The sequence below is a fragment of the Schistocerca piceifrons genome, chromosome X, assembly GCF_021461385.2.
Source record: "Schistocerca piceifrons isolate TAMUIC-IGC-003096 chromosome X, iqSchPice1.1, whole genome shotgun sequence".
Classification (NCBI taxonomy): domain Eukaryota; kingdom Metazoa; phylum Arthropoda; class Insecta; order Orthoptera; family Acrididae; genus Schistocerca; species Schistocerca piceifrons.
In genome coordinates, this window is record NC_060149.1 from 784,015,859 (window position 1) to 784,024,652 (window position 8,794).

The 8,794-nt window shown below is 42.3% G+C and overlaps 1 non-coding gene across 1 annotated transcript; it reads right to left on the reverse strand.

Annotated features, from left to right (window-relative positions):
- Positions 1–7,876: 7,876 nt before the first annotated feature.
- On the reverse strand, positions 7,877–7,980 carry LOC124723940. Its single transcript, XR_007006588.1, has one exon. It is a non-coding gene; the product is annotated as a U6 spliceosomal RNA (small nuclear RNA).
- Between the last annotated feature and the right edge of the window lie 814 nt (positions 7,981–8,794).

The following is an 8,794-nucleotide window of genomic DNA, read 5'->3' on the forward strand; positions in this document are numbered from 1 at the left end:
ACTGCGTGAAGAGTTTGACAGAGCACTGAAAGATCTGAGTCGAAACAAGGCTCCCGGAGTAGACAATATTCCATTGGAACTACTGACGGCCGTGGGAGAGCCAGTCCTGACAAAACTCTACCATCTGGTGAGCAAGATGTATGAAACAGGCGAAATACCCTCAGACTTCAAGAAGAATATAATAATTCCAATCCCAAAGAAAGCAGGTGTTGACAGATGTGAAAATTACCGAACTATCAGCTTAATAAGTCACAGCTGCAAAATACTAACACGAATTCTTTACAGACGAATGGAAAAACTAGTAGAAGCCAACCTCGGGGAAGATCAGTTTGGATTCCGTAGAAACACTGGAACACGTGAGGCAATACTGACCTTACGACTTATCTTAGAAGAAAGATTAAGGAAAGGCAAACCTACGTTTCTAGCATTTGTAGACTTAGAGAAAGCTTTTGACAATGTTGACTGGAATACTCTCTTTCAAATTCTAAAGGTGGCAGGGGTAAAATACAGGGAGCGAAAGGCTATTTACAATTTGTACAGAAACCAGATGGCAGTTATAAGACTCGAGGGACATGAAAGGGAAGCAGTGGTTGGGAAGGGAGTAAGACAGGGTTGTAGCCTCTCCCCGATGTTGTTCAATCTGTATATTGAGCAAGCAGTAAAGGAAACAAAAGAAACATTCGGAGTAGGTATTAAAATTCATGGAGAAGAAATAAAAACTTTGAGGTTCGCCGATGACATTGTAATTCTGTCAGAGACAGCAAAGGACTTGGAAGAGCAGTTGAATGGAATGGACAGTGTCTTGAAAGGAGGATATAAGATGAACATCAACAAAAGCAAAACAAGGATAATGGAATGTAGTCTAATTAATTCGGGTGATGCTGAGGGAATTAGATTAGGAAATGAGGCACTTAAAGTAGTAAAGGAGTTTTGCTATTTGGGGAGCAAAATAACTGATGATGGTCGAAGTAGAGAGGATATAAAATGTAGGCTGGCAATGGCAAGGAAAGCGTTTCTGAAGAAGAGAAATTTGTTAACATCCAGTATAGATTTAAGTGTCAGGAAGTCATTTCTGAAAGTATTCGTATGGAGTGTAGCCATGTATGGAAGTGAAACATGGACGATAAATAGTTTGGACAAGAAGAGAATAGAAGCTTTCGAAATGTGGTGCTACAGAAGAATGCTGAAGATTAGATGGGTAGATCACATAACTAATGAGGAAGTATTGAATAGGATTGGGGAGAAGAGAAGTTTGTGGCACAACTTGACCAGAAGAAGGGATCGGTTGGTAGGACATGTTCTGAGGCATCAAGGGATCACCAATTTAGTATTGGAGGGCAGCGTGGAGGGTAAAAATCGTAGAGGGAGACCAAGAGATGAATACACTAAGCAGATTCAGAAGGATGTAGGTTGCAGTAGGTACTGGGAGATGAAAAAGCTTGCACAGGATAGAGTAGCATGGAGAGCTGCATCAAACCAGTCTCAGGACTGAAGACCACAACAACAACAATCAATTTTACACAGACCGCACTACTTATAATTGACAAGTACATGCCGACGGTGTCGGCAGCCAGGAACTTTGCCTCCCTCTTTAAAAAGCGCTCGACTTCGTTTGCTTTTGGTCTAACAAAGTCGTTTCGAAACGCAATTTCAATGTTGATTTCCCGTATCGATTCACCGTTATCTCGACGCGCTACGGCGTCACGTTAGTAATGGAAACAGGGCAATCACGCTCGCTCTACAGGCGGTTCAAAATGGCTCAAATGGCACTGAGCACTGTCGGACTTAACATCCGAAGTCATCAGTCCACTATAACGTAGAACTACTTAAACCTAACTAACCTAAGGACATCACACTAATCCACGCCTGAGGCAGGATTAGAACCTGCGACCGTAGCAGTCGCGCGGTTTTGGACTGAAGTGCCTAGAACCGCTCTGCCACACAAGCCGGCTCTGCAGGCAGAATCACACAGCACGTCCACTCCACTCGGCTGCTAAAGCCAGACTGCCACTCGACTGCTGACATTGCTCTGCTGGAGAAATTGCATGACAGGTGACAAGACACAAAAAATGTTCGTTTTTAGACGATATTTCGATGTATATCACTGAAAATAAGATTGTAAGTCAACTTTGACCTTCGCTTTTCAAAAACTAGGCAGTGTCTAGCAAAACGCCAAAATACGTGCCTCTTTATTTTTAATGAAGAGTGTCCTTGCAAAACTTAATCAGAACGGCTTAGCCACATGTCAGAATCTTCCCTGTCTTTAACGAGCTGGTACAACACATGGAAAGTTGGGTATATTTGGCATGGAAGCCATGCAGTGTGTTTACTGAGTCTCACATTTGCTCCCTTTTCCATATCACGCGCGAAGCCAAGAGGGCGGGGGGGGGGGGAGGGGGGGGGGAGATGGTCATGGGGTTATAAGCCTCTGCTCCCCCCCCCCCCTCCGCCCCAAAAAAAAAGGAGTGTCAGAAGTTGAAAGGGACTCTAGAATATTAGAAGCTATGTTCAACACGGTATTTCATAGTGTTTTCTCCCACATGAATTGTGCCTTCCTGTGAAGAATGCCAGCCATGTAAACACTAACACACAGTCGTAGTCCACAGACCTGCGTAGACAGTCGAATGCAGATGGTGGATGCACAGTTCCGTTTTGTGTCGTGTAAATTTTGATGGTGTCAAGTGTTGTGAGAGTTTGTTGGTATTACAGTTCTTACATCAGTTGCACTACACATACAATACTGGCCATTAAATTTGCTACACCACGAAGATGACGTGCTACAGACGCGAAATTTAACCGACAGGAAGAATATGCTGTGATATGCAAATGATTAGCTTTTTAGAGCATTCACACAAGGTTCGCGCCGGTGGCGACACCTACAACGTGCTGACATGAGGAAAGTTTCCAACCGATTTCTCATACATAAACAGCACTTGACCGGCGTTGCCTGGTGAAACGTTGTTGCGATGCCTCGTGTAAGGAGGAGAACTGCGTACCATCACGTTTCCGACTTTGATAATGGTCGGATTGTAGCCTATCGCGATTGCGGTTTATCGTATCGCGACATTGCTGCTCGCGTTGGTCGAGATCCAATGACTGTTAGCAGAATATGGAATCGGTGGGTTCAGGAGGGTAATACGGAACGCCGTGCTGGATCCCAACGGCCTCGTATCACTAGCAGTCGAGATGACAGGCATCCTATCCACATGGCTGTAACGGATCGTGCAGCCACGTCTCGATCCCTGAGTCAACAGATGGGGACGTTTGCAATACAGAAACCATCTGCACGAACAGTTCGATGACGTTTGCAGCAGCATGGACTATCAGCTCGGAGACCATGGCTGCGGCTACCCTTGACGCTGCATCAGACAGGAGCGCCTGCGATGGTGTACTCAACGATGAACCAGGGTGCACGAATGACAAAACGTCATTTTTTCGGATGAATCCAGGTTCTGTTTAGAGCATTATGATGGTCGCATCCGCGTTTGGCGACATCGCGGTGAACGCACATTGGAATCGTGTATTCGTCATCGCCATACTGGCGTGTCACCCGACGTGGCGTTGGTTCACGTCTCGGTCACCTCTTGTTCCCATTGACGGCACTTTGAACAGTGGACGTTACATTTCAGATGTGTTACGACCCCTGGCTCTACCCTTCATTCGATCCCTGCGAAACCCTACATTTCAGCAGGATAGTGCACAACCGCATGTTGCAGGTCCTGTAGGGGCGTTTCTGGATACAGAAAATGTTCGACAGCTGCCCTGACCAGTACATTCTCCAGATCTCTCACCAACTAAAAACGTCTGGTCAATGGTGGCCGAGCAACTGGCTCGTCACAATACGCGAATCACTACTCTTGATGAACTGTGGTATCGTGTTGAAGCTGCATGGGCAGCTGTACCTGTACACGCCATCCAAGCTCTGTTTGACTCAATGCACAGGTATATCAAGGCCGTTATTACGGCCAGAGGTGGTTGTTCTGGGTAGTGATTTCTCAGGATTTATGCACCCAAAATGCGTGAAAATGTAATCACATGTCAATTCTAGTATAATATATTTGTGCAATGAATACCCGTTTATCATCTGCATTTCTTCTTGGTGTAGCAATTTTAATGGCCAGTATTGTATAAGTTGCTTCTCAAGTATTCGCACGAATGGCGTTCCAATGCTGTATTTCTCTGAAGTGTAATTTCTTGGAAATTACGCTAAAGCGTTCCAGAATATATAAAAGAAATTTCTGGGTGTGTGAAGCTGGATTTTGTTAGGATTCGCAATTTAGCAAAGCAAGTGGGAAAGTTTTTGGGTCCTTGAGAATAACTTTTCGTCATAAACATTGATATTCGGTGGCGGGGGGGGGGGGGCGTAAGGAAGACTGCCTTCAATGATCTCAATTAATAAATGCACAACTATAACCATCCAAAAGCAAGCATCCTCTTTCACCACATCAAGTGCTATTTTGTTTCGTGTATAGTATTAAAGACACGGTGCTTCCTTTACTAGGGGAAACAACATTCAGGTGGTCTTTCGTACGTGCACTGGTCGCAACGGATGTTGAAATATAAATCCCTGACTTCTAAAGACAGCAGCACAACAACAATGCGAGATCTGTGACGACCGTACGAAAAGTAAATAATGTTTTTTAATGTGTTTATTTGTTCTCCTTACGGAGTTCATGACACATTCTTTGCTATTTCGTGCATTTCATGCACGGATTTGTTGCGGTTGTATGCCATTAAATGAAGGCATTTACAACATTAGTATCATGCAGTAAATCTCATTATTGATTACAAACGGGACATGATTAGCCTTCCTCAGTGTAACATTAAGTTTGTATGAACACTTATTTCAGCAGTCAGATCTCTCAATATGGAATCGAGTGGGAAACGAGAGAGAATGACGAAGCTTTATCGTTACTACGAGAAAATTACGTTATTGGTTACAAAAACAATGGGCGAGGGTTAACACACAGCCGATAATGGGAATGGATAAACCAAAAGTAATTCACTACAGGGAAGGAAAAACTGCAAACAGGCATCCCTTCAGCGTGTCAGATAAATCACTAGAACATTGATCATACGATCGTTAGCTTACTAGAGCGCCAATGATCGGTTCCTCAGCCACGAATAATCACTGTTCTGTCAAGCAAAAAAAATGGTGCAAATGGCTCTGAGCACTATGGGACTTAACAAAATGGTTCAAATGGCTCTGAGCACTATGGGACTTAACATCTGAGGTCATCAGTCCCCTAGAACTTAGAACTACTTAAACCTAACTAACCTAGGGACATCACACACATCCATGCCCGAGGCAGGATTCGAACCTGCGACCGTAGCGGTCGCGCGGTTACAGACTGAAGCGCCTTTAACCGCGTGGCTACACTGGCCGGCGTCAAGCAATACTAAAGCTACTAGGCGCCACATGATCCTAGGCAAGGGCCACAAGACCATGTCTCGCGAAAACTAACGGTTCTAAAGATATTCACTCCACTCGCGAAATACTGACTCGAATGTAAGACTCGCTGAAGGAGAAATGAATGAAAATGAATGAAAAGCGGATATTATCAAGTGTCTCTAACTAACGGGAAAAATTTCAGGCGCTGAGTCCAACATAGCTCAACATCCAATGACTTTCACACGCAAAAAGACGAAAAACAATTGTGTTTTAGAGCAGTTAGGAGAACAAGAAAGCGCAGATGCTTTCAAGTTTATTGAATTTCTGGCTAACTAAACGTTTCGCGAGCTAGTCTAAATCTGTGTCTATTAGCATGCTTACCCATCGACGGCAGGAACAGAGCTCCTCTGTCGAAGTCAGGCTCTTCCCTTGTTCAAAGTGGAGACGCGACGTTGTGGTAACGGAACGCGGTGCTCGGCATTCTGGCCAATGAGGCCGCGCAAAATTGCCGCGTGAACTACTTGCTGCTCTGGCAAGTAGCCCGAATGCAGCAGGACGGCTCGTGGTTCGCCAAAATGTGGCCAGGGGCAAGTTTTCAAAGGTTGTTACTGCTATTTCGGAGAGTCAGTAAAGGGGTTTATTTGGCCCCTGCAAGACATCCAGACGAACGAGCCATGCTTTCAAGCTAAACGGTCTAGGCGCGAAAAGGCCTCCATTATGCCTACTTGAGAAAACTGCCGCTTTTAAGAAAGTAAGACAGAAATATCTTGCTCATGTCCCCTTTCAAGTATCAATGTGCTTTAAGGTGTAAAATATTAATGAGCAATAGGGCATAACATTGCCAGATCAGATTAGATTAGATTAGTACTTGTTCCGTAGATCATGAATACGACACTTCGCAATGATGTGGAACGTGTCAGATTAATAAAAGGTGTCTATACAAGATATTACATTAAACAAAATATTACATGACACTTAATATTTTAATTTTCTTTTAGTGGGGGTTAGGGAAATTACCCACTTACTATATCCAAAAATTCATCTAATGAGTAGAATTAGTTGCCATGACGAAATTCTTTTAATTTCCTTTTAAATGCTATATGGCTATTTATCAGACTTTTGATGCTATTAGGTAAGTGACCAAAGACTTCTGTGACAGCATAATTTACCCCCTTCTGAGCCAAAGTTAGATTTAACCTTGAGTAGTGAAGATCATCCCTTCTCCTAGTGTTGTAGCCATGTACACTGCTATTACTTTTGAATTCGTTCGGATTGTTAATAACAAATTTCATAAGTGAATATATATATTGTGAGGCTACAGTGAAGATCTCTAGCTTTTTAAATAAGTGTCTGCAGGATGATCTTCGATGAGCTCCAGTAATTATTCTGATTACACGCTTTTGTGCAATGAACACTCTTTTACTCAATGATGAGCTACCCCAGAATATGATGCCATACGAAAGCAGAGAATGAAAATAGGCGTGGTAAGCTAATTTACTGAGATGTTTATCGCCAAAATTTGCAATGACCCTAATAGCATAAGTAGCTGAACTCAAACGTTTCCGCAGATCTTCGGTGTGTGTTCTTTTTTTTTTTTTTTTTCAGTTCAACCGCTCATCAATGCATACACCTGCAAATTTTGAATATTCTACCTTAGCAACCGATTTCTGATCGAAGTCTATATTTATTAATGGTGTCATTCCATTTACTGTGTGGAACTGTATGTACTGTGTTTTGTCAAAGTTTAATGAGAGCCCATTTGCAGAGAACCACTTAATGATTTTCTGAAAAACATCGTTTACAATTTCACCAGTTAATTGTTGTCTGTTGGGTGTGATAGCTATACTTGTATCATCGGCAAAAAGTACCAGCTTTGCATCTTCGTGAATATAGAATGGCACGTAATTAATATATATTAAGTACAGCAGAAGACCCAAGACGGAACCTTGCGGCACCCTATTCTTGATTGTTCCTCAGTTTGAGAAATCAGCAGTTTTTTGCATATTATGTGAACTGTTTATTTCAACTTTCTGCACTCTTCCCTTCTGGTATGATTTAAACCATTTGAGCGCTGCCCCATTCATACCACAGTACTTGAGCTTATCTAGAAGTATTCCATGATTTACACAAACAAAAGCCTTTGAGAGATCACAAAAAATCCCAACAGGTGACTTCCGGTTACTCAGAGCATTTAATATTTCATTAGTGAAAGTATATATAGTATTTTCCATTGAAAAACCTTTCTGGAAACCAAATTGACGTTTTGTTAAAATGAAAGATACCATTTAGGATTAAATATTATCAAAGTATGAACGAAATAAGGCACGACTTTAACGTAATTCTATCAAATTAGAAGAAAGACGCAGAACCCTTAAGAGAACATGAAAGTGGATCATTACAGATATTTACAGAAAGCTGGATGTCAGCTGGCAACCTTACAGTTCACTACCTTTGCGTGTGTGTGTGTGTTTTTTTTCTTTTTTTTACTTTTTTGTTCTTTTTTCACTATTTTACTTGTGATCTTTGCACAGGGGCCACGCTAATCCTCTCTTTACCAATTTTGGTACATGTACCCCCGGAGCGAGTACGCCCAACAGTTGACAGATTTTATACGAGCCTATGTCTTTAGACTTACGATGTTCTAAAGCTTTTAACCGCCGGTGTGTAATTTTCTGACATTTACTCAAAACAAATCGTATCAAAAATAGATGCGTTTTTGACAAATCTTCAGTGTGTTATTTTACTGAAACAGCACGCTTTCCTATCACGCACGCTATAACACAAAAAGAATCTGAGTGTAAAAGTCTAGCTGACTCTCGGTTTAGTCCGGGAGCGTAGCGGCGAAATGGACTTTCGTAAGCTTGGCCCTAGCAGAGCACGGCTCACCGTTGGTACCGGCTGGACTTCCGTTGCGTGAGGCAGCACTTATGGCCCACTGCCAGCATGTAAACGCCTTCTCTTATTTTCGTTTCTTGTTCCTGAAGAAAATTCCTTTTCACAGTAACTTTGTTCTTATAGAAGCTGAGTATCTGCTACACGTTGCTTTTTACTTTAGACCTGCTATCTTCAGTATTCTGAGAATCTCTTACTAGATATTCCACACAGTAAATGGAATGACACCATTAATAAATATAGACTTGGATCATAAATCGATAGCTAAGGCAGAATATTCAAAATTTCTAGGTGTATGAATTGATGAGGGGTTGAACTGCAAAAACACACTGAGGATCTGCTGAAACGTTTGAGTTCAGCTACTTATGCTATTAGGGTCACTGCAAATTTTGGCGATATACATCTCAGTAAATTAGCTTACCACGCCTATTTTCATTCTCTGCTTTCGTATGGCATCATATTCTGGGGTAACTCATCACTGAGTAAAAGAGTGTTCATTGCACAAAAGCG